General features: G+C 38.2%; 1 long non-coding RNA gene across 1 annotated transcript; it reads left to right on the forward strand.

Moving 5' to 3' along the window:
• Positions 1 to 1,771: 1,771 nt before the first annotated feature.
• On the forward strand, positions 1,772 to 27,245 carry LOC115503188. Its single transcript, XR_003965315.1, has 3 exons — positions 1,772 to 1,830; positions 25,471 to 25,617; positions 26,866 to 27,245. It is a non-coding gene; the product is annotated as an uncharacterized LOC115503188 (long non-coding RNA).
• Positions 27,246 to 27,618: the final 373 nt, after the last annotated feature.

Raw genomic sequence — 27,618 nt, forward strand, 5'->3', positions numbered from 1 at the left:
TTTGGGAGAAGTTGGGAAAACTTGAAACAATGGTAAAGATGTTTATCTTCTTTCCTTTCCTTCCCTCCCCTCTCCCTCCAAAATCTCACCTCTTTCATTCTGATTAGCAAACAGCAAGTGCATTCTGGGGTTTTCTCTGTGTTCTTAGACCACAATAATATCTTTGCTTCTCTTTCTGATCCCTTTCCTGTCTATAGGTCTTAGATAAATATTACTGTCCCAGCAAAGTCATTGTTGACTTCAAGAAAATCCTCTCCCATCAATGTTTACATTAGTCACTTATCCCTAGTTTACCTCTATCATTACATGTATTTTTTGCCTTTTCAGTTTTTTTCTTCTCTCGTATAGGGAATACCATAGTATCCCTACTACTTAATGGAATTTAATGAATTGATACACAGATGTTTCCTTTGACTACCCTGCAAATTCTTAGAGGGAAGGGACCTTCTATAATTTATCTCTTAGTGTTAATACTCTGCTCTCAAGGGAAGTATCTATAAAAATATTTAACACACATAGGGTTGCAGAGGTAGCTATAGAATTTGCATCAAGCAGGTGAGATTATCTCAGGCCTTTTTCAATATTCCAGAGAGTACAAAAGAATTTCAGAGGCAATAATCTCTATTTTGGGTCTCCAAAACCTAAGAGCTACTCACTTGGCAGATAAAGGGGGCACAGACAACTTACCACCTTTGTTGTGAGAATAAATCTAGTCATTCCTTTATTCATTTGATAAACATTTTTCAAGATAATATGTCTGGTACTATTCTAGAGACTTAATATACAAGGTAATTAACACCAGACATAGCTTCTCCTCCCGTTTAACCTAATCAGACTCAAGTGTTATTATCTTTTACACTAAGCATTTCTTTCTATGTTATTTCACTTAATTCGCACAGCAACCCTATGGGATGGTTACCCATCATTGGATCATTAGCCCCAATTTTATAATAATGAAACTGAAGCAAAAAGAAGTTAAAGAATTACACACACACACACACACACACACACACGTATGTATGTATATATGTACGTATGTATGTATACACACACACATATACATACGGTGGAATATTACTCAGCAATCAAAAAGAGTGAAATCTTGCCATTTGCAACAACATGGATGAAACTAGAGTGTTTTACACCAAGCAAAATAAGTCAGTCAGAAAAGATAAATATATGATTTCACTTTTATGTGGAATTTAAGAAACAAACCAGGTGAACACAGGGGAAGGGAAGGAAAATTAAGATAAAAACAGAGATGGAGGTAAACCATACGAGACTCCTAAATAGAGAGAACAAACTGAGGGTTGCTGGAGGGGTGCTGGGTAGGGAGACGGGCTAAATCAGTAATGGGCATTAAGGAGGGCACTTGTTGGGATGAGCACTCGGTGTTATATGTAACTGATGAATTACTACATTCTACTCCTGAAACCATTATTACACTATATGTTAACTGACTTGGATTTAAATAAAATTAAAAAAAAATAATTATCCAAATGATAATCCCCATATTAGGTAAATAACAATGTGGGATTCACACCCAAACAGACTGATTTCAGAGCCTAAGCAGCTGTACCACAATAGATAGGAAGCCAATTGAAGCAAAAATGCAAAGGATGAAGGACAAAGTGATGTGAGATTAGGCATGAGACGTAGACAGGACCAGTCTTGTGGCTTTGTACATCTTGTTAAGAATTTTATTTTCCTCAGAGCATTGGGAAACCACTGAAGGGTCTTTTTGTTTGTTTGTTTGTTGCAGATGTGGATGAGAGCAGACAGGATGACGTGAAAAGATTGGAGATGGTCCAGAGGGCTGTGACAAAACCAGTAAGGAATCTATTACATTAGTCTAGATGAAAAATGATGGTAGCATGGAATAAGAGGACAGGTACAGGTGAAATTGAAAAAGGTCAATGAAATTAAGAGCTCCTTAGGAAGGAATGTAAAATAACAAAGTATTGATGGAATAAAGTAGAAGGACCCCCTAGCACAGTGGTTGCTTACTTAGGGAGAGTGCCCTCTCTTTATAAAAAGAAAAGAATCATTACAAACAAATCTATACAGTGAGATCAGCTAGTATACAGCTTGTTGCAGCACACTGGTATTGAGGTGGTGTGGTATGGTAGATGGAGCTTTTGGTGTGAATCTCAGATCTGCAGTTAACATTCTGATAAACTTTCTGCAAGTTATTTTTCCTTTTTTGCAAGTATTTTCCAAAACTCCATTTCTATGCAGAAAATGAGTACCTAAGTGACTAACATCTCAAGATGGTTTAAGACAAAGTAATACTGTGTGTATGAGAGGAATACAAAGTTCCTAACGTGTGGGCAAGAGAGAATTCTACTATTATAATTATCAATTTGCAATATAAAAGTAGGTTCTTCCCACAACCCTTCCCAAATACTGAAAACGCCGAAATAAAGACAGAGTTTAACCTTTGGGGTTCAAATAGAAATTTTGCTTACTAACAACTAATTTAGTCCAGAAGAAAATAACCCTGTTCATTCCTTCTTAGATTATGCTCTTGGAGCCTATCATCTGATCTCTGAAGGAAGATATGGGAAACACAGGAGAATAAGTCCTCTTGCTAGAGTTCAACATATTAAAATATACAGACAATTGTGGATTACACTACCTATAATGCATAAACACAAAATACATTTCTTTTCATTATAAATTATAGAACCTAATATCAAACCCCAGACTGGGATATCCAGAGATCATAATGAAGAGACCTTAAGAATGAGTTTAGCTTTCCACTTATGGTAGCACTGTAAGACTTTGATAAGAAAATTAGAAGTAATATTATCTAGACATCAAGAAATATGGACATACAAGATGAAATCCAGGTGATAACTGGTTCTGTGGCTAATATTTTGCTAACATTCATCATTTCTTAAGGCAGGACAATTTTTCCAAGGTTCCCTTGCTTACACAAAGGGAGTATGTTATGAATGATGGCAGACTGGATTATATAAATTTGCACTGAGTTAATAAACATGAGACACAAAAAATAAAAAGTTTCAAGGGCAAGATGCATTGTAGTGGATTTTCTAAAAAGAAAGAAAGAAAAGAAAAGAACTGAGGCTGAAGTACTATGCACCATTGTTCCAGATCTCTCAAGTCAGAAAGAAATTTCAATCCCCTCTGTTAATCCAGGTAGCTAGGATCATTGTATTAGATCATTGTAATTTTTGATCATCATGACAACTCTTATAAAAAAAAACTAGCCTTGCTTTTATAAATAGATATACAGATTTAAAAGTTAACATTTAGTAATTTGGGTTCATGTGTTTTTTGTTTTTAATGTAACAAAAGGCAGTTGGAAATAACAAGATGAATGAATGAGTCTCAGTATCTCTCTTTCTAACCTTGTAAGTACACATTTCTCTTAATGAAAGATAACACTAGCAGAACACAAGAGATCCCCAAAAGAAGCATATATAAAGTGGAGTAGGTGTTCAGGGGAGAGGGATATCAACCTGGAAATCTGTAAAACAGCTAACATGAGGTCTGTGAATTTAGCAGTGGATTGGGAAATGCAACGGGCAGGGAGAATGTTCCAGACATAAAGAGCAAAATGATTAAAAGATTAGGGGAAAGAAAGCGCTGAGCATGTTAGAGGAATAGTCAAAATGGAACAGTCTTATTTATATTTGAAATACTTTGGGGCAGGAAGTCTTAGGATAGAAGACAAACCAACACTGTTCTTTGGGTGGGGTGACTACTGGAATATGCAGGCATGGGGAGGTGATTCTAAGATGCCAGACCTGAGAGACTATGAATCGTGTGTGATACAGTTTTACAGAAATGTTTCCGAATGTGACAAGGGGTTTACCTGTTTCTTTTTTAAATGTTTATTTATTTTGAGAGAGAGCGAGAGCATGTGCATCCAAGTGAGATGGGGCAGAAAGAAAGAGAGAGAGAGAGAGAGAGAGAGAGAGAGAGAATTTCAAGCAGGCTCCATGCTTTCAGGGCAGAGCCCAATGCAGAACTCGATCTCACAAAACTGTGAGATCATGACCTGAGCCAAAATCAAGAGTGGGATGCTTAACCAACAGAGTTACCCAGGCGCCAAGAGAAGGAGCATATTTGGAAGACTGTATTACATCATTCTGTGGATGAGCAGGGTAGATGGTCCCCACTTTGTAATTATAAATGCAAGGCTGAAGTTTCAACAGTGGCCAGGGTCCCAAAGCTGGGATTTTGCAGCCTTCTCCATAGGAAGGAGGAGAAATGATTCCATGCACTACTCCAGACTCACACCTCTCCACTTCTAAGCCCCAACACACATGAAGCTTCACGTTCCAGGAATACTACACTGAGAGTTTCCCAAACATTTTATGCTGTCTGGTACCCCCTACACTATTTCCTTGCTGTCTCCCTTCCCCTGTGATGGTTTGGTCATCCTTGACTTATCAAAAAAGAGCCTATGCAACTTCTATCATCAGTTTAAATATTGCAAACATACTCTGACTTTGGTTCATTCTCCTTCTTCATTCTTACTTCACTCTGTAAACACTGGGGTTGATGCCACACAGCGCTGGAATTATTTGCTGTTAGGAGTATTTCCCCAATAGGTCTAAATGCAGTTAAGGAAAGGCAGAGTGCCAGTACTTTCATCTGCTTATTCCTGAGTTCAAGCAGTGCTCGGTATATCGTCCTTACTTGGAAACTTATTCAAAGATTCCTTTAGCCACCAGAATCAGCTGTACCCAGTACTTACAAGTAAGTGAAATGCCAAAGCAGAAGAGACTGGGACAAAAGGAGGATGGGAAATAGGTTGAGTAAAATGTGAAAACAGAGAAATTCAAACCATATGAGCAGCACTTCTCCATTATATCCACTTCTGTCCCTTTTACAGACGTTTACTTTACTGTAACCCCTTTCCTGCTTCAGGTTCGTCGTGTCAATGAGACAGGCACACCCTTAAACGCAATGATTTTGTTTCTTAGGGAGAAACATGAGAGGGCAAAATTTTTAATGTTGCTCATTATTTGCAATTATTTTGCTCTTTTCATATTTGCCCTTATAACCTCAACACCTAGCAAAATGCCTAGTGCCAGGAAGACCCACCCTTTCATCGTTCAGGCCATTTGACATGCCTACCAAGAGGCAGAAGAGTTTGTCTTACTGCTTCCTGTTTCCTATTCAAAATTTGTATCTCAGCATTTGTTTAAACTAGTCTTTACTAAGATAGTTTGTTAAGACAGTTTAAAATATAAGATCTCTGAAAGTGTGTTTGTTAAAGTCAAAAGAAATTATTAATTACTTGCGTAGTTAGGATTTGGTCATGAAAATGGATCAAATATATAATGAGTTTTTTGAATCAAAAAGTGTTTTTACTATTATAGCATTAAATTATAGAGTTACCATTATTAGTCATATTTATTCATGAGAGGTAATTGGATATCTTACAAAATAAGCCAATACATGGTGTAACCTCTCTCAGCCTAATTTTTCATGGATGAGCTCCTGCATATTTAATATCCTTGGAGGTTAGATTTTAACATAGTCTAATTACCACTTTCCCTTTATTTCTATTCAGTTTGACACAGCCACTTTGCCTAAAATAATTTAATATTCTTATGAATGAGACAGCATTAAAACTAGCCTATAACATCAATCGCCTTTGTTTATGCCAACAACTTTAGTGAATTAACATAGAATGTGAGAACAAACGGCCCTCAGAGACAAGTGAAAAACTATTCTTCACAATTTTTATATCATTTTTGAAGTATGTGAAACATTTCTGGTCTGAATACTATACGTCTGCACTACAAATCGGAATCCTTGGTAATTTTATTAATATGGAAGAAAATCCCCTTTTCTTCCCCTTTTAATCCCCTTTTGTTCCATTGCATCTGTACCCACCCAACTAGGCACCATGCTGCCTGACCAGTCTCAGCTGCTTAGGGCAAAGCCAGAACATGCTTCATAAAACATCATATGGCATTTCTACAGACTGTGATGCCTCGATACAGACACGCAGACAGCTGGCCTATCCACAAGGGAGATTAAGAGCACAATTCCTGGAGTGAGATACAATGGAGTCCTGACTCTCACCAGTCATGCTACCTTGTATGGTTAAACTGCCTGTTTTTCAATTTCTAAAACAGGTTAATAACAATACCTACCTTATAATATGGTCTAGACCATGAGAACTAAATGAGATAATCCATGCCAACTAAGTGTTTCATCCTGGCATACCATATGGTAAGAATTCAAATACTATTGGCCATGCTATTATTAGCACTGGTCTCATTTTTAGGCTGTTATTTATTTATTATAATACCAATGACACTACCCGCACTATTCCCTGCATCCTTCAGGGAGCATCATTCAATAGAATTTCATAGCTGTCAAGAATCTATTAGCTTTGGGAACCAGATCAAGACTTTCCAAAAGGCCAAAGAGACCTTTTAAGATGATACAGCAGGATCAAGTTCAGCTATCCAAAATACTTGTTCCAAGCTTTTCAATACTTTAGACCCAATTCTAGCATCACTAGTTGATAAAATGACATCCAGTGATATTACCATAAGACATGCTTCCATTTAGACAGTGGGAATAATTTAGAAGGCACAGAAAGGAGAAAAAAAAAATTGATCATAGCATGTCAGAGGTAGTTGTCTTACTGGAGGGGAAAAAACAACTGTAATCTGTAATGGCCCAAAGCCACAGAAATAACTATTCACAAGATCATGATTGTGCAACATTGAAAATCTGTAATAGACATTTGTAATTTAATTCTCAGGATGTGCTTGTTAATATATTTTCTTTGGCCAAGAGTATATTCTGCCTCCAGCAAATGTGGGCAGTACTTCAAGATAGCCAGAAACATATTGATTTGCAGATTTCATGTTTTCATCTCTATGTATCACTGCAAACATTCTCCGTTAAATACAGACATTAGCACCACTTCTGCACAATGATCTCATCGTGCTAATGCAAGAGAACAGTATCGCAATCTGTGATGTCCTCAGCAAGCAACCCTAATCAAATAAATCAAAATATGCATTTCTTCTCATAGCTGGACTCTGATCTACTCATGTGCTGACTTAATACTCATTCCAGGACTCTCAAATCTGATTGATGATGTCTTTGAACAGTTTAGAAAAGAATAATCAGCCACAAAGCCCAACTTGAAGCTGAGCTGAATTTCAAAGTCTAAACATTTAATGTGCTTTGATTTATACTTGCTGAAAGGCTTAAGAAATCCAGACTGTGTATGTAGGTATCATCATTCACAGTCTTAAAATTTAATTTTCATTACCCGAAATGTTCCTTTGCGGAGAGTATTCCCAACTTAGTATCTGGCCTTCACTAAAACTTCTTAAATCAGGTAAGGATGGTGATCATCCTATACCATCAATGGATAAATTCCTTTCAACACTACAAAGTACATTTTATATATTACCAATATTAATTACACATGATTTATTGCTGGTCGTGAATCAAACCTTATGATCACTGAAAGATTTGTAATAATTCATTGAATGCATTGACACGACTCTCTAATGCAGGGGTTTCTAGAATTCCTATGATATAGAAGGGATCATGAAATACTTATCACGTAATATATGCAGGGGTGGGAAGTCAAGGATTTTAAATTTATTTTGGGGGGTTCAATTAAAGATACTGGAATGTCATATATTAAGATATTATAATTACAATTTTCAGATTCTTCTTCACTCTCAGCACATTCATTACACAGTAATTGAGAAATTCTGCCTATTGTATGTTTGTGTAACAACATGCAATTTACCTTTCTAGAGAACATGCTAGACATTCGATATGTATAATTACCAAATTTTATTTTCCTTACAAGCTTATTATCTCTGGTTAGGAAAATCAGACAAATAAGTGGCCTAATTCTTACTTTCAGCTACCTGAAAGACGATTTGGAAAGAAAATTGTTTTTCACTGAGACATTAATGTTATCTGATGACAGGTTAGAAAAACGAGAATTACTCTACAGGGAACTACAGATTGAAGTTGGTAGTTATCACAGCTCTTATTAGATGCATAAGAGGGCTAATGAGTTCATTTCTGAACTGCCTCATTTTCCCAGAGACAGTGAGTCACCAGAAGACAAGTTGCAGACATAGTCAAAAAGGCACAGATGGGTACAAGTGTAGATCCGTGTATTGCCCACAGTGTGGACACATGTGACTCACAGGATGCTCTAGCCCCACATCAAAGACAGGCCCCAATCAATCATTTATATAAAATGCTCCCTGTCACTATGAAACTGTCCATCTCACACATCCTGTAGACAGCATTACTGTATTCTAATTGCCTACTCTCTGGTGACAGTGGGATTGTACTTGTAATTCACTCTCCTCTTGGCAAAGATGACATTTTTCCCCCACTACATTCCTACCATTGGATAGGGACTCAAAAAAAAAAAAATTGTCGAGCGAGAAATATCACCAATGACTGGAAATATTTAGATAATTCAGAATTCCCTCTTCTGGACCTTAATTTTCCAGCTCTCCAATCTGCACAGATATACAGAGGTATTATCTGTTAAGCAACTATCATCTTTGTTACCTTGAATTAAAAACATCACCTAGGGGACCTGGTCAGCTCAGTAGGTTAAGCGTCTGACTCTTGGTTTCAGCTCAGGTCATGATCTCATAGTTTCATGAGTTCAAGCCCTGCTTTGGGCTCCGCACTGACAGGGTAGAGCCTGCTTGGGATTCTCTGTCTCTCCTCCCTCTCTCTGCCCCCACCCTACTTGTGCTATCTCTGTCTCTCTCAAAATAAATAAACTTAAAATACATGTTTTTTAATCACCTGAACTTCTATTATGCCTAAACAACTTGAAGAGTAAACCTGAATTATTTGTAATACCCAGCAGCAATTAATTAGACTAAGGCAGGACAAGAATAAACAGCTATTTGAAAAGATACATACAAGATACATAATGGAATGAAATTCTGTCACTTCCTTTAAGAAACACTGATTACACTCTGTTATTAGTAAAAATGTATAATGCTAATAGTTGCCATTTTTCCCATCCCTGTGTCCTGACAGCATTTATCAGTCAATCTGGCTGAGGTGTTAATAAATATAATATAAACACCATGTGAAATGAACAGCTCACTCAATCAAAGCTCTTAACTCTTTAGGTTGAAAGTGATCTGGGAGTAATAGAGCTCAATGTGGTACTCATGACAGGTTTTTTCTTCCAAAAACATTTTTTCCAGTGATTACCTGGCTTCTTATACATACTTCTAAGGAAAGGGTAGGCCACATGTAGTGGCCTGTTCAACCTTTAAATGTTTTTATTATCACTATTAATGGATATTTCTAGTCCTCGTACTAACCTGAACCCCCCTTCCTATAATTTCCACCTATTCTCTTGCCCACTGGGCCTGTGCAGAATCTGTCCTACAGATACTGGCCCCACTCAGATCCAAACATCTCTAATCTCTTCAAAACTTTCCCTCTTTCTCCCAGCTTGCCACTCACCACACGCCATAGCAACAGAGGGCACCAGTGGGCTGTCAACAGACTATGTTCTTCTGTCGGCACCCGACATTTCATACCTTAGCTCACAAGTCATCTTGGGACTGACACATAAGAATGCAAAATTGCTGGTATCGAATATGCAACACTAAGGAATTCTTTCTCCTGATGCCCCGTTAGCAAAGATTGGAAGATAAGTCACCTAAATGGCAGTGGCTGAAGGGTAACTTCCTAGCCCACCTCCCCTGCCTTCTGTGTCCCTCCCACTCCACCTGGATTGCTTTCAGTTGATTGCAATCCCTTATACCCTTCCAGAGTCCCTGACCCACACACAAGCCACACGTGGTTAGTGTGAGTTGTGCCGATGGCAGCATTTGTAAAGACAAAAGGAAAAGTAATTGTTTTCCCTTCTCCTCTTGTGCAGATGTCAAGCATCATTATTATCATCCCCATCATCACCACTGCCATTTCTTCAGCCTATTTTTATGCTAAATGCTAGACATATTATATTCAATCCTTAAAATGACTCTACAAAAGTATTATTCTCCTTTTAAAAATAAGGAAAAGTCTAAGAAATAATTGTCACTTATTTGAGGTCACATAGCTAGCGAGGTAGAAAACGATTTTATACATGCATATTCTCATCAGTAACCATCAGAGTTTCTGTAACTATCCTCTGCAAAATGTGGTATTGCCAGACCTTGTGATTTTTGCAGTCTGGTGGGGCAATGCGCTTTCTCCATCCATAAAAAGTGACTCCCTTGTAAAAGTAGTGGTGATCATTTTTTTCAGTGTGGTTGTGAGGATTATATAGGATAACCAGTCAAATGTTTAGCATATAATAGCAATGCAAAAACTGTTCTCTAATCTCCCATCTCTTTTCTTTTATTCTGATGTTTTTTCACATCTCATTTTATCATTTTATTTTTTCCTCCCCAAGAAAGGAAATGGTCCGGAGAGCCTCCCTGGCACAGTCACTCACACCCTGGTAGTAGCACTTTCTGTTTATAACCATTTCCTCCCCCTTGGACAGTAGAGGCTAGCACACCACATTTCGTCTTTTCTTCCTGTTACGCAAATTCCACCAGTGTAGGCTTCTGCCTTCTGTTCAGATATTCAGAGCATGTATAAGGCAGGTGCCTCCCTGACAGCTGGCTTTTGATTTCTTAGTGCCCTAAATATTCCATGTGTTACCCAGCGGTGGGGGTGGTGGAGAAAGTATGGTTGGAAATCAGCAATGCCTAAAGAGACCTAGATATGATAACAGACAGAAAATCAGATATGAACTTGCAATGTAATATGCTGACATTTGAGGAAAAATTTGTCCTGAATATGTATGGACACCGTGTTATGATTCCAAGAGTTGATAATACTTCTTTCCACAATACTGCCGAAGATTTACCCAAAACATTCTCTCTAGTTCAGCTCAATAATGCCTGCCATCCCTTTCCATAAAAAAAGGATTTTCCATTTAAGCCACTAGGTAAAACACCTCATGATGTTCAACAGTGAAGATATTCAATTTGCTTCTTATTCTGGTTAGCATCCTTCTTTTTACTTCATTCCTCATTCTGAATGCTTCCCTGTGAAGTGTCTTAGGCAAATCAAAGGAATATTTTGGATGCAGTTTTTCACCCTCAGAAGCCCCACGTCTTTCTCTAACACTTTAAGGGTCACATGCTGAATAACACTGATCATATTCAACGCATGAAAGAGCATTTCACTGAACACATTCTTTGTTTCCCAGAAAACATCAAAGATTTGATGCTACCGATTATTCTGTATTCTGGGGCCGTCTGAATCAGGATGAAGCTCTTACATTCAGGAAAAATGTCCGCAGTTGAATAATCCGTTTATAAATAGAATTACATATTCTACTAGTTAAGGTTAGTTTGCCCTTCATAGAACCTTTCCAGAGGGAAGTATGCACAGTAACACCTACAGTATCACCATCGTGACTCCTTGCTTAACACTCTGACCTGCAGACCCTATGCTTCACCTCTTCCCTTGTTTCCTCCTTTCCCAATGAAAGAGACAAAACCATTTGCAACTAGTGGCAATACAATGTGAGTTGACCAGTCAGCCATCTGTAAAATCCTTCGGGGTACTTTAAGTGCCTGTTATCTGAGAGATCTGAAATGTCAATAAAAACACAATATAGTTCTCACCCTCAAGTTGCATGTAGTCTAGAAAGAAACACAGACAGGTGGACAGATCATTAGACAGCCATGTGATAAATGTGAAAAGAAGTACATGCAAGGTGTCGTGGACTCATCAAGAAATAAATGAATAGCTGTTCGTGTTTGGAAAGCAGAGCAAGTAGTATTAGAAGAAAACTATAAAGGAGGGCAGAAGACAGAGAACACTCTATAGCATTTCTACAGATCTAAGCATATCTCCAACTCATACCCTCAGGACATCCCACCTTCTCTCTCAGAGATTTAACTGTCTGCAAGTTCAGTATGCAAAGTACCCTTTCCCAAAACACTACTGAGGATGCAGACTTAACCTTCACCATTACTCCTCTGGGATAAAATGAGGGTCAGTATTTATCTGTAGCCAGGAAAACCTAGATTCTAGAATTTCTGTCCTGTAACCTCGGACCCATTTCCACAGCTCTCTCCACTGTAAGATGCTAGACAAGGTACTATCTAAATATAATTAGATGCCAAAAAGTCAGAGCAGTCTCTGGAGTCATAGAGACCTGGGTTCAAATCCTTGCTTAGCTATTAAGTAGCTGAATGACAGAGGCATAGTTTTTCAAAAATTCAATAAAACCTGCTCTACAGTATAGTAATGAGGACAGAACCTTGTGCATAAAGCACTTACAACACTGTGTGGTGTATAAACCAGCTACCCTTTGGGAGTGCTTACTTATTATGACTAGAAGCAGTACTAGTCGCATCAGCAACAGGCAAGGAGAAGGATGGTAAGAATTAACAGCACTGACCGTTAGGAAGACCTATTTAAAATTCCAGAATTCTGGGGCGCCTGGGTGGCGCAGTCGGTTAAGCGTCCGACTTCAGCCAGGTCACGATCTCGCGGTCCGGGAGTTCGAGCCCCGCGTCAGGCTCTGGGCTGATGGCTCAGAGCCTGGAACCTGTTTCCGATTCTGTGTCTCCCTCTCTCTCTGCCCCTCCCCCGTTCATGCTCTGTCTCTCTCTGTCCCAAAAATAAATAAACGTTAAAAAAAAAAAAAAAAGAAAATTAAAAAAAAAATAAAATTCCAGAATTCTGTGAGCATACATATCTTCTTGATAAGATTCTATTTACAACAAATAATATTTTTTAGCTGTCATAGTAATTCTGTTCGCTATCTAATATTTCTCTTCTGTGAAAAACGAAACCTGTAGGGCTCTTCATAGACAACAAATGTCCTCCAACTACCAGAGTTAAAAGGACACTCTTAGCTCAAAAATATTTGTCATCATGATCCTGATTATTCTAACACAGAATCTCATGTTATCCTGAGGCAGCCCATTGTGCCAATCCATGTTTGTCCTTCCCATGATTTCCAGCAGGAAGATGTCACTCTCGGATGAGGGTGGCCTTAACTGTAACTTACGCAGTGTGGCAGAGAACCGTGGGATTCCTAAATGCCTTAGCAGAGCCTCTACCGCCCAGGCAACTAGAAGGCATATTTTGAAAGTCTCTGTGAAAGGCAGTGCCTAGGCCCTCATACACAGATGACAGATGGGGACTGTCACCGCTGACAACCAGCCAGCAGCCTCCAGCAAACAAGCAGGGAATGAAAGACATGAGACTGGAAAATAAACAGTGTCTTGGGCTGATGGAAGCTGTGCATTTTAAGTGCTTTAGAAAGAGAGGTGTGGCATGTTTGAAAGCAATAGGTGGCTGTTTGTAATATACGTACACCTTTATTTCTAAGAAAACTCTGAGTTTAGAGGAGATGGCAATATCGTGAGCTAATCATCTACTTTGATGCCCCCACACACAGATGTCTCAGTACCACCCAGCTGTGGCATGTATTTATGGGGCATTAAATGTGTGTTAGGTAATGTACTAAACATTTCACACAAATTTCCTCATTCCTTCTTTCTGACACCACAGTGCAATGGGTAAGCTGGGTTTTTTGTTTGTTTGTTTGTTTGTTTGTTTGTTTAATTAGAGTGCCCTGGTTCAACCAGGATCCATAATTTATTAGCCTGTGTGATTTGGGTAAGTTAATGCTCTTTTTTAAGCCACAATTCTCTCATCCAAAAATTGGGGGGAAAAATAGTATTGTAGCCACTCTAGTGAAAGAATGGACCTTCATCCAAAATTTGGGTCAGATGTTGAGAATGAAGACACATACAACACACATGCCCAACACATGAAGAAAATTTGAAAAAGTTTATTACTCACAGAATGAGTCTTTCTGGGGAGAGCAGACCAGGGTCACAAATCTGGTCCTAAAATGGCTCTAGAGGCCAAGGAAAGGAGATTGGCTTGGTGTATTTATGGTGGTGAGCAAATAGGTCTCTGATATGGGTCCCTGTAGATTGAATTTCATCCTGGCATCAAACGAAGGTGCACTCCAGCTTTACAGCTTGCTCAGATGCAAGCAGAAGGGGAAGACCATGGGAAAGACTTAAAAGTTGTTAGTAGTCAAACATCAAAAATGGAGTCAGACGGTTCTTTATTACACGTGTCTGCCTTCAGAGCTTTCTTACGAAGATTCACTGAAACCATTAGTATTTAGGTCTTCATGCCATGTCAGGCACAAGTCAACTGGCTAACATGTGTTACCTACATATTGGTGGAATCATAATAATCCCCCTATGACAAAGCAGAAAAATAGGCTCTGAGAGAAACATGACTCCAGTTGCTTTGCTGGCAAGGAGAAGAACATGGACTCAAGTCTAACTCTTAAGAATTCTGAACACTGGGCTTTTAACTACAATATACGTAAATGCTCACCAACGTGCCAATATTGCCCATAACAAAGAGAAGAAGAAAATAGTGAGTCACCATTTGATTCAGTACATTTATTATCAGTGCATTTGATGTATTTCTATCAATATCGTGCAGTGCTTCCCTGTAAGTTTTGAACCTGTCAGTGCATCTTGAGTTCTGGTATTGCCTACTGCACTGAGTGACGTGTTTGCCATATTTGGTAGATTAAAAATACAACACTCAGTTAAACTTGAATTTCAGATTTAAAAAAAAGGAATAACTTTTCAGTATAAGTAAGTCCTATGCATTATGAGATCAGAGACATATTGTATAATCTGGTGATATCTTTGGCAGAGATTAACATAAATTGTTCAAACTCCCTATAATTGTTTTCTAATTCCCTTTACAGATGAATATGTTACCCTTTGGGACAATCACTACTGATTTCTCAACTTACAAATACTAAAGTCCACGAATTTCTAGACATTCCCATTTTCAATTGTTTGTTTCTCTTTTAGAGCAGACAATCGTACCCATACATGTATACGCCATAAGTAAACAGAATTGCTTTTCATCCAGGGAGCTTGTTCCAACCAAGCCTGTGGTAATTAAGGAATCACATAATTTTAAGTCTCAAAAGGCAAATGGAGAGTTCTTTTTTTCTTTCTCAGGAGAAGAGTGTCTTACATTTTGTAATAACTAAAAACGCTATCCTGGGAAAGAGGCAAAACGGTGAATTAAATGCAAATGTTCAAACTTTGATGAGGATATTCCCTTATAATCATAATTCTATGATTTCCTAGCCTGGAGTCAAAAACCCCTTTGCAAAGGGGTATGCATGACTCTAGGATTCAAGCCAGCTTGGCATCAAAAATCCTTCTGTGTGGCTTTTCTCAGCTGTTAACAGCTTTGGCTCCTCCAGAGAAAGAGGGAGGAGAGAGAAACTTTTAAAAATACTTTCTCCTAACTGAAGAGAAAACCTTAGTTTGCCTTTTCTGGCATTTGGCTCTTCTACAACTCTGAAGAAAATGAATAAGTGGGGGGGGGGGCAGCGGAAAAGGTTTCTGCATGCATTGCTGAGTACAAAATACCTGTGAGTAAGTTCCTTCTATGGCTTATGATTGAAGAGGTAGAGATTAGAGCTGCCTTCTCTATCAGCATCTCTGCTAGGAGACACTAGTTGACTGAAATTTGACATCTAAGTACACTAATAGACCACCCTCATCTTTCTTATATTTATCTGTCTGCCTCCACCAAGCCTCACTCACATATCCAAATTTCTTTCCATTCTCTGTATCAATCTTTTGCCGATTTTATGAATTTCTCTCCATTTTCCAAGCTTCATGAAGCCTTATACCATTTGAAAATTCATCTGTACAGCTAAATACTTTTCCATCCTCTTCCATAGCACCATTTTCCAGAGCTCTACCTCTTACATGAGGAAGATAACATCACAGTGTTTGTCACATGCCCTCTTACGACCCTTCTGAATGCCTCATTTTGTCTTCTATCCCAGCACCTGCATAGGTTGTAGCTAGATGTAGTTGTTTAAATGTGCACTTATGTGTGGCTGTTCCTTTTTTTGACAAAAGGACTATGCCATGTATGAATGGGTAAGAGCAGTCTCAGGATATAGCTTTGTCTGTCCATAGACTAGATATTGTTGCCCCAACCACATCCTCTTGCTCTCACTGTTTCACTACACACTGACCTGACTTGCAGCAGGGAACGTCGGTACTTCTCTGCCATAGGGTTTACACTGGCAGCTTGAGCCTGCTTTGCCCATATCAGAGGTAGCCCAAGAACATTTCTCTTTCCTCCCCCACCAAAGCCTTTTAATGGGCTGAATTGTGTCTCTCCCCAAGTTAGCATCTTGAAGCCCTAGCCTCCAGTACACCTCAGAATGTGACTGTCTTTGGAGATATGGGTTGAAAGATGTGACTGACTTACAAGGAGGCAGTTAGTGTGGGCCCTGATATAATCTGACTGGTATCCTTATAAAGAAAGGAAATTTGGACACACACAGAGACACAATATGGAAGACGTATGAGGACACTGTGAGAAAACTTTCAAGGGAAAGAGAGCAGCCTCAGAAGAAACCAAATCTGCCGACACCTCAATCATGGACTCCCAGGCTCCAGAACCATTAGAAAATAAAGTGTTGTTTAAGCCACCCAGTCCGTGTTACTTTGTTATTGCAAACCTAGCAGCCTAATAGAGTCCTCAATGAAAGACTAACGGGAGTTCACATTAAATGTTCCCTATCCCTAAAATCTTGGGTAGGATAATCCAATATGTGAAGTCTATTTCCCAAGAGATTAAGTTTCAATTAGCCACTGTGGTTACTGGCTAGATCATGTAATCATCGTTGGCTCCTTGTCTTTCCAATCTGCTTGTCCAATGGCATTTCCTGAGATAACCTCCCAGATACACTTCCTCCTTAGTTCTTTCCTCAGACCTGCTTCCAGCAGAACCCAACTAAGCAATCCTTAAGCATCTATTTTACAAATGCTCTACTTTGTTCAAAGTGATTGCATAGGCAAATCTCCAAAGTCTGTGAGAAACTACTCCAAGTAAACAGAAAAGACTTTATTAAATAGAAGATTTGAACATTATAAACCAACTAGACCCAAGAGACAGTCACAGAACACTCCACCCACCACCAGCAGAAACACATTCTTTTCAAATATATATGTAATAGTCTCCAGCATAGACAATATACCAACATTGAACAGGCCTACACTTTTTTAAAAGAATTGAAATCATGCTTATGTGGTAAATTAATATTCAACAAAGGAAGCAAGAATATGCAATGGGAAAAGGACAGTCTCTTCAACAAATGATGTTGGGAAAACTGGACAGTTACATGCAAAAGAATGAAAGTGGACAACTTTCTCATACCATACACAAAAATAAACTCAAATGAATAAAAGATCTAAATGTGAGACCTGAGGGGTGCCTGGGTGGCTCAGTTGGTTAAGCGCCCAACTCTTGATTTCGGCTCAAATGATAATCTCATGGTTGGTGGGATCAAGCCCCACTGTGCCATCAGCACAGAGCCTGCTTGGGATTCGCTCACTCCCTCTCTCTCGGCCCCTCCCAGCTTGTGTGTGCTCACTCTCTCTCTCTTTCTGTCTCTCAAAATAAATAAATAAACATTAAAAATGATAAGATAAATATGAGACCTGAAACCTAAAAACCCTAGATGAGAGCATAAGTAGTAATTTCTCTGTCATCAGCTACAATATTTTTCTAGATAGGTTTTCTAGATAGGCCCAATAAACTATTGGGACTACATCAAAAAAAACAAAAAAAAAACAAAAAAAAAAACTTCTGCATAGCAAAGAAAATGAATGGGAGAAGATATTTTCAAATGACATATCAAAGGGTTAGTATCCAAAACATATAAAGAACTTATACAACAACATCCAATCATCGCTATCATCATCATCATCTTCTAATTAAAAAGTAGACAGAGTATATGAACAGGTGTTTTTCCAAATAAGACATAGAGATGTCCAACCAACACATGAAAAGATGCTCAACATCACTCATAATCAGGGAAATGCAAGTCAAAACCACAATGAGATATCACTTCCCACCTGTCAGTATGGCTAAAATCAAAAACACAAGAAATGACAAGTGTTGGCAAAAATAAGAACCCTCACGCGATGTTGGTGGGAATGCAAACTGGTGTAGTCACTGTGGAAAACCCTATGGAGGTTCCTCAAAAAGTTAAATACAGAATTACCATATGATCCAGTAATTTTACTACTGGGTATTTACCCAAAGAATATGAAAACACTAATTCAAAAAAATACATGCACCCCTGTGCTTACTGTAGCATTATTTAAATAGCCAAATGATGGAAGCAACCCAAGGGTCCATCAACGGATGAATGGATAAAAAAGATGTGGTATATACACCCAATGGAATAATATTCAGCCATAAAAAGAATGGTATCTTGTCATTTGCAACAACATGGATGGATCTAGAGGATATAATGCTAATTCAGAGAAAGACAAACACCATATGATTTCACTCATGTGTGGAATTTAAGAAACAAAACAAATAAACAAAGATAAAAAAAAAGAGACAGAAACAAAGACTCCTAACTATGGAGCACAAACTGATGGTTACCAGAGGGGAGGTGGGTTGGGGGGAATGGGTGAAATAGGTGAAAGTGATTAAGAGTACATTTAGAGTAATGAGCACCAATGTATAGAACTGTTGAATCACTATGTTGTACACCTGAAACTAACATAACACTGTACGTTAATTATACTAGAATTAAAAAAGAACTGAAATCATGTAAAGTGTATTTTCCCACTACAATGGAATTGATTTAGATATTATAACAAAGAGAAAATGAAAAGACAATCCATAAAATGGGAGAAAATACTTGCAAATCATTTACCAAATAAGGGACTTGTATCTAGAAAATATAAACACTTCCAATGCAAAAAATACAAAAACAATCCAGTTTAAAAAAGGGCAAAGTTGCTGAGTAGGCATTATTTGAAAGAAGATATGCAAATGACTACTGTTCTGGACTGAATATTTGAGTCATCACAAAATCCATGTGTTGAAGCCCTAACCCCTACAGTGATGGCATGAGGAGACTGAATCTTTGAGAACGGACTAGGTTTAGATTAGTTCATTAGGGTGGGGCCCTCATGATAGTAGTAGTGCCCTTATAAGAAGAGCAACAGACAGGAACGCTCACTATCTCCACCTTCATGCACTGAGGAAAAAACATGTGAGCACCGAGTGAGAAGGTAGCTATCTGCAAGCCAGGAAGAAGGCCCTCCTTAAGAATGAAAACTGTGGCACTTGTATTTCTAGCCTCCAGAATTGTGAGAAATTAATGTCTGTTATTTAAGCCACCCAATCCCTATGGTAGTTTGTTATAGCACCCCAAGCTAAGATAGCCAAAGCACTTAAAAGATGCTCGGCATCATTAGCCATGAGGAAAATGCAGATCAAAACCACAATAAGAAATCATTTCAGGGGCGCCTGGGTGGGGCAGTCGGTTAAGCGTCCGACTTCAGCCAGGTCACGATCTCGCGGTCCGTGAGTTCGAGCCCCGCGTCAGGCTCCGGGCTGATGGCTCGGAGCCTGGAGCCTGTTTCCGATTCTGTGTCTCCCTCTCACTCTGCCCCTCCCCCGTTCATGCTCTGTCTCTCTCTGTCCCAAAAATAAATAAACATTGAAAAAAAAAATTTTAAAAAAAGAAATCATTTCATACATACAAGGATGGCTATGATTTTAAAAAAAAAGAAAGAAAGAAAAAAACAGGTAATAACAAGGGACAAAAACGTGAAGTAATTGGAATCTTCAGCCATTCCTACTGGGAATATAAAATGGTGAAGCATTCTGGAAAACAGTAGGGCAGCTCCTCAAAAGGTGAATCATAGACTTACCATACCACCTAGCAATTCCACTCCTAAATAACATATCCAGAGAAATGAAAATATACACTTATACCAAAACTTGTAAATGGATCTTCAATGCAGCATTATTTAAAATAACTAAAGTATAAACAACCCAAATGTCCATAAACAAATAAATAAAAATTCATACAATGAAGTACTGTTTAGGGTTAACAATGATGGAGATATTGAACATGCTACATGGATGTAATTTTGTAAAAATTTTGCTAGGTGAAAGAAGACTATCATACAAGATCATATTTTGTCTGATTATATTTATAATGTCCAGAACAGGCAAATCTTTATAGCCAGAAAGTCAATTAGTGGTTGCCTATGACTGAGTTGAGTGTCTGTGGGGATGGGTGAGGAGTAACTGCTGGTGTATACAGGGTTTCTTCTGGGCAGTGCAAATGTTCTAGCATTGGATTTTGGTGATAGCTGCACAACTCTGGGAATGTACTAAAATCCAATGAATTTTATACTTTCATGAGTGCATTGTATGGCATGTGAGTTATATCTCAATAAAAGTGCAAAGTGTGACCATTTTTTATTTGTTCAAGAGATTGAGCAAAGTCTCAAGTGAGACTTCAAGCTTTTGTCATGTAAATCATTCACAACATGACAAAATATTCATTAGATGCTCAAAAATACTTGTGATTCAAAATGTGAAAGGTTTAAGCCTTCAGGAAAATTTTGTCTGTAGGTCTGTGCTCCAGCTTCCTTCTTTTCTCTTCCTACATATCATATACATTATTGAACAATAAACTTTGATGAAATAAATAGGGGGGAAACCACAAAATTACTCAATTTGCTAAATATAAAAGATCCAATAAAACAATAAACAAGTCGGCTAAATCAGAATAATTCATATTTAAGTGTCTTTTCTCTGAATCTTCATAACACCTTGATAAATGTTTACCTAAAACATGTGTCCACATAGAAATTCTGAAGTTGGGGCGCCTGGGTGGCTCAGTCGGTTAAGCGGCCGACTTCGGCTCAGGTCATGATCTCGCGGTCCGTGAGCTCGAGCCCCGCGTCAGGCTCTGTGCTGACAGCTCAGAGCCTGGAGCCTGTTTCAGATTCTGTGTCTCCCTCTCTCTGACCCTCCCCCGTTCATGCTCTGTCTCTCTCTGTCTCAAAAATAAATAAACATTAAAAAAAATTTTTTTTAAATAAAAATAAAAAAAAGAAATTCTGAAGTTCTGGATTGCCTTTTTTTTTTTAAATTGTGGCAAAATAAACACACCATGAAATTTACCATTTCAACCATTTTTAAGTGTACAGTTCAGTCGTAGTTAAACACATTGGCAAGGTTGTATTTGAATTGCCTTTACGGAGGCTTTTAACATCAGCAGCAGTTGAGGTACTGAAGGGATAGGAGCACAGCGTAAGCTAACCATGTGTCTCAATCTGCCTGGGACAGATTCGGTTAAGTTCTGTTGCTCCAGCTTGTTAAGTGTGCCCTCTTTCATTCTATAAAATGTCCTAATTTGGAAGATAAATTACTCCATCACCATAAATCCATACCTACTTCTCTCCTACTTTCTGACTTTCTGCTGTTTATTCATCCCAGAACTGGACTTCAGGACTTTCTCCATCTGGCAAGTTACTACTCATCATCCAAAGCTCTACTCAGGTTACCTCCCCTTTGTCGTGCTCTTTAAATCTGAAAGATCTAATCCCTCTGTCATCTGCATTCCTGCTCCATTTTTTATGTCAGTCTACTGAGGCAGTTAGGTCTTTGCCACCATGCAAAAAAGGCTTCCAAATGATATTATGCCTAAAAAGATATATCATTTTTGCACTCTCAACTTCCTATACCATACATGACACACAGAACACACTCAACTCTTTGTCAAATGAATGAATAATGGTTTATGTTTTCCACAACATCTAATTCTAGAGGCATTAGAGAGGTGAATATCTAATTATATTTATTAGAAAAGATGATTTCTGTGGTGTTTGACTACCTTTTAAAATAACCACACAGACGTGCACACACACAGACACACACACACACAAATGGCTTTCCCCATGGCTACTCAATAAATAAATAAGCTGCACTCATAAGGCTTGTCAAGGTACGACTTCCCACAGTAGAATTTTGCTCTCCTCTCTCATTTATCTAGGCATGTGCAGAGGCTTTTGACCCAATTTAGCATAGATAAATGACCCATGATGTGAAATTTCCCAATAGTTTAATAATGCATTTAACTCAAAGTGACACTTGCTTGCAGCTGCCTTAAAGCACTTTGGAGGCGATATATGTCTCTTTGAAATGATGGATGGTGAGGAGGCAGGCCTGCAGGAGACAGCCCCCCCCCCCCCACCATCTCCCCTAGGGAAGAACTAAGGAGATCCTCTTTAAATTGCCCGCAGCAAATTCAGTGCTTGTAAGACTTAATTTAATGTATGCATTTTCCAATATCATTTACAGTTATGTCCATTAGATGAACTATAGAGGGAAGCTTTTTGTATCCTGTATAATACTCCCTTTTTTCTGCAATACATTTCGAGGGTTTTATTGATTTCTACCTACAAAAGATGCAGAGTAGGACTTGGTGCTTATTACTTCAAGTCCTTGCCTAACCCACCGAATAATTTAGCCAAAGCAAAATTGCTTTGTATGCCTTTAAAATTATATTCCATAGATGAGAAATCTTTACCTTGTTTTTGCTAAATTCAGTAATCAAAAAGTCAATAAATTCAAATAGGTTGTTCTTCATGGTCAATCTTATAGTTAAAATAGAACATGAAAAAGCATGAATGTTCTATTTTCTGATTTCACTATTTTTTTTTTCTTTTGGAAAGACATTCCACATTTTGTTGCAGCAATGTGCAATCCATGGTAGACATTAGGAACAGAGAATTTTGCTACTTTTTCTGATCACATAATCTTTTGTGGGCATATTTATAACTCTTCAGAGGATATGCTAAGCAACAGAAAAATGTTTTGAACTATCCCATATCTGCAAAGTGATTTTACTCAATCATGTTCTTTGAGTTTGTAACTGCTTTGGGAAACATTCCAATACTTTAGCAATCAGAAAAGAATGATGTAAAGTACTAGTATAGTCATTTACTGAGTTTAATATACACAAATAATTATATCCATGTGGAGAGGCATGCACAGAATTTGGGAGGGGGGTGATACAAAATAGAAATGAGTAGAGGAAGACTAGGAATAAGGTGCCAAATTTCTGAACCAGACTGCTGACATCTCTAACAGACTGTACCCAATCTTATAGAGACTCGGTTCCTTTCAAGATTGATTTGAAATTTCCAATAGACAAAGCTTGAATTTGTGGATATGCAAAAGCACACATATGCTCACACACATGTACACACAATCAAAGCATAGGAGGCAAAGAATAATTGACTGATATTTGCATCCCCAGAAATTATACAAATGCCTCCACACTTCCGATTCCATCAGGCTTCAAACTCAGACCAATCCTCAATGATGATCAGCAGTCCTGAGTCAACTGCAGACTCTCTTTCAGTGGGCTTACTGGTATCTTCACTCCTGGACTTGACCTGTGGTGCCCGCCTCAGGTGCCTGGCACACTGCCTCCATGGTGACTCTGACAAGTCCTCTCAGTTTTTTCCCCAACCTTTATTAAACAGTTCAGCAGAAGGAAACTTTGCTGCATTCCATCAGTAGCAAAGTGCACACAAATCTCTGTCTCAGGCTCCACTTCTAAGTTGATGTGTGTGCTAACCGGCACTTGAGTAAGGTTGAGATTCTGTCCTCACTGGCTCTCAGAAAATTGAGAAAGTCTACTAATTGCTTGTATTTATAAACGTGCAACAGCAGTATCTCAGTTAAAATTTATTTCTTGCCAGTGGACAGAATGTTATAATGGACCTAACCTATCTCAACAAGGAGTATGCTTGGCTCTATCTTTTCTGAATCATGTAAGGACAGAAATAGATGATAGATAATCAGATGGAAGATACATTGATCTGTGTATCGTGATCTCCACAGATGGCAGAAAATTCTTAAGTAACTGAAAATAAAGCAAAGTAAAGACAATTTGGTAGAACAGAAAGAGTCAGGTAGGCTTGGGCTTGAATTGTAAATCTCTCACCAGTTCTGTGATTCTAGGTAAATTATAAAATCTCTAGAGCATCCATTTCCTCAGCTGCTAGGCAGTCGTCTTATCCTCACTTACCTCCTGGAGTAGTTTTGGCAAAAAGAGACAGTATATAGAGCACTATGAAACAAGATACACTCCATAAGCACCAAGTAAGAGATGTTATTCTTGTGACCATTATTTTATGTACTGAAGGCACAAAAGTTATTGTACCTTAAAATGGGCTACCACAGAGGAGGCTTAAGAGTCGGGTGAACTGTACCTATTAATGAACAAAGAGTGGCAGCCCATTCCTCTATGGACATGCAGGCAGCCACCAGGCCATCCCTGAGAAAAACTCTTATTTTCACCTCCAATTCAACAATATAAATGTAATTCCTTTTTTTAAATTATAATTTATTGTCAAGTTGGCTAACATACAGTGTACATAGTGTGCTCTTGGCTTTGGGGGTAGATTCCCGTGACTCATCGTCGCTTACATACAACCCCCCAGTGCACATCCCAACAAGTGCCCTCCTCAATGCCTATTGCCCATGTTCCCCTTTCCCCCATGTAATTTCATCTAGTGAGGAAAGTTACCCTGTTTTCATGCACATGATGGCATTCCATTCAAAACAACCAATTAGAATAGGTCTTAATATTCTAATTTTTAGGTGAGAAGAATGAAAATTAGAGAGATTAAGCAACATGCCTGACATTAGTAACAGATTTAAGACACTCAGCCTCCAGGCATCCTGACCTTCCAGTCTGGGGCATTCTCCATAGCACCACAGCTACACCCCTGTGGATTCATTCACACTTTGTCACTTCCCTTTTGTAAACAATGACTACAACAAAGTCTGCTCCCTCCTCCCCACAAAAAGGCTGACTTGAGAAAGCTGCAAAAACATTACTTTTGGTTGATTTTTTTCCCCCTGAATTATCCAGAAGTTTGACACTTAAATTACTCCATATGAAGTATCTGGCTTTAGATTAAAATTATATGTGGTATCAATATATTCATATTTTTTATTCAATCCTAGAACCACCCTCAAAATGAGTATAGTTACTTTTTTTTTTAGTAATTACATTGTGCAGTTAGAAATATGTTCATGCAAATCTATATCTCACCACAATTTATACACAAAGTACAACCTGAAGACCTTTCTGGAATAGGCATATTTATAATATCAACAGGGAACTGAGAAATATTTCTTACATTTATGTGACCAATTATTTGAAAAGCTGACTCAGAGTAGAAAAATACTGCAAAATTAGGGGCGCCTGGGTGGCGCAGTCGGTTAAGCGTCCGACTTCAGCCAGGTCACGATCTCGCGGTCCGTGAGTTCGAGCCCCGCGTCAGGCTCTGGGCTGATGGCTCAGAGCCTGGAGCCTGTTTCCGATTCTGTGTCTCCCTCTCTCTGCCCCTCCCCCGTTCATGCTCTGTCTCTCTCTATTCCAAAAATAAATAAACTTTGAAAAAAAAAAATTTAAAAAAAAAAAAAAAAAAAAAAAAATAAAAAAAAAAAGAAAAATACTGCAAAATTATAAATGAAAATCTCAACACAAGTCTGTGTCTTCCTTAGGTAGCTGCATCGAGCCTATACATCCCGTATAACATTAGCAGAACATGAGAAAGGGTGTCTCACTGTACCGGAGTCCCGAGATTTGGAGAAAAGCAACCCTGGGCTTATTACATCTTGCCCTTTCAAGTTCCAGTTGTGTCATCTAGGGTAAGTTTTCCCTAAAACTCTTATGTCTCATCTACAAAATGAGGAAACTTTCACCTTATGAATAATTTCAAAAATTAAATGAGTTTACCATACTCATTTCACATGCAGAGCACCAGGCACAAAATATAAAGTCAATAAATGATAGTTATTTTGAAGTAATAAGTAGTGAGCAGGCTTTATAAAGTATAAATGACCATAATGGTTAATAATTTCTCATATCAGTGGAATCTATTACAAATTCTTATTAGTGATTAGAGAACTAAAGCCATGTCAGTCTGAGGAGACTCATACTGGGGAAATCCTAAATTTATTTTCCCCTTCTACTCCAGTAAATTCATCCTTCTAGGATAAAGGGCCTTAATCCATTAAACTAGACCATTGTAATTAACATGACAGAGGTTAGATTGTTCTGTATCCTAAAAGATACCATTAGTACCTCTAAGAGACAAAAGTGTCAAAGGGTTATGATTTCCATGGTGTGCTGAGCCACCTTATTTAATAAGATTATTTCTACTTCTTTGCACCTAGAATTTTGATCTGAAGTACCTTTCATTTGTGGCCTCTCTGAATTTAGGTTAGAGTTTGCTGTAAGTTGAACAAACAGCCCAGCTCAGGAAACGGGATCCTGCCTTAGCTATCTTCTCTCCTCTGAGGTTTCTATAAATATGCAAATTCATTTATAAAATCTGAACTTTTCTCTAAAAATCTTATATCCCATTATTCAGCTGCATTAGTATCTTTCATATATTGGCTACTTAAGATTCGCCATACTAACAAATGGGTTTCAAAACAGAATAAAACCATTTCATCTCTTTGCTGACTATGTGCTAAGGATGATCCAGGTGAAGACACAATGAAGAGCAAAGCTGAAAACATAAAGTGTTTATATTCTTCCTGTTCTGAAACCCACACTTAATTAGTATGGGAAATCTTAAATAGCCAATACATTAAAAAAATACTAATTTTTCTTTCTCTTCCTCACTCCTTCCCTTCCTTCCTCTCTTCCTCTTTCTTTCCTTTTTCTCCCTCCCCTTTTTCTTCTTCTCCCCCTCCCTGCTCTTTTCTCTCTTCCTTCCCCCCTTCCTTCTTTCCTATGTCTCTCAATTCTCAGGGATTATGATCCATTCTCATTGTACTCTTCTGTTTCAAAGACACCCCAAGAACTAGAATACTGAGACAACACTTGTTTAAATAATTAATAAATGTTTGGGTAATGATTGTAATCAGAACATTTTGTTCTCTCCTTAGGTAAAGAACATTTAGAAAACATCCATGATGGAGCAACAGAGGATACTTAGGTTTTTATTTCCTTATACCAACTAAAAGCACATGTATTTGTGAATGTTCGAAAATATATTCAAAATATATACATACTGAGATTAATCTTTATATTTCTCTCAAGTTCTCCCAATCTACTATCTCTGATCAATCCCCAACTGCAATTAATTGACTCTCTTGGCGGTCTTCCATGATTGTTTTCTTTCTCCCATGCCCAGATCTGCAATTCGAGTGGAGTCTACTAGTCTTGTCCATGGAATTATAGCCAGTAAATATTCACATTTTCCCATTTGTTTTCTACACGGTGAATTTTCTTGTTGGGGAGTCTATCTGAATTGTGATCTAAATAAAATTACATCATCCACTCACTGTCAATGGCTGATATGACTCCCATCCTCTTTAAATGTACAGGTTCCCTTTTTGTGTTGTTTTTCCTTCGGTAACTCATGTTATTGTAGAGTTTCTCATCTTATTTTGTTGACTAAGGTTCTGTGGTGGTATTTAGGTTATAATCTAGAGCCCTGCTCAGATGAACAATTCTCATATATACATAATGTCTGATCATCTTATCTTGGTTATGTGCCACAAGCCACTAAATAAGAAAAATGACCATCTTTGAAAAATATTTGTCACACAGTATTCATATCCCTAATATGGGAAGAGCTTCTAAAAGAGAAGGAAAAAGTTAGGCAATCTAGAGAAAAGTGGTTTAAAGATATAAAA

The sequence above is a fragment of the Lynx canadensis genome, chromosome E2, assembly GCF_007474595.2.
Source record: "Lynx canadensis isolate LIC74 chromosome E2, mLynCan4.pri.v2, whole genome shotgun sequence".
NCBI classification, from domain to species: domain Eukaryota; kingdom Metazoa; phylum Chordata; class Mammalia; order Carnivora; family Felidae; genus Lynx; species Lynx canadensis.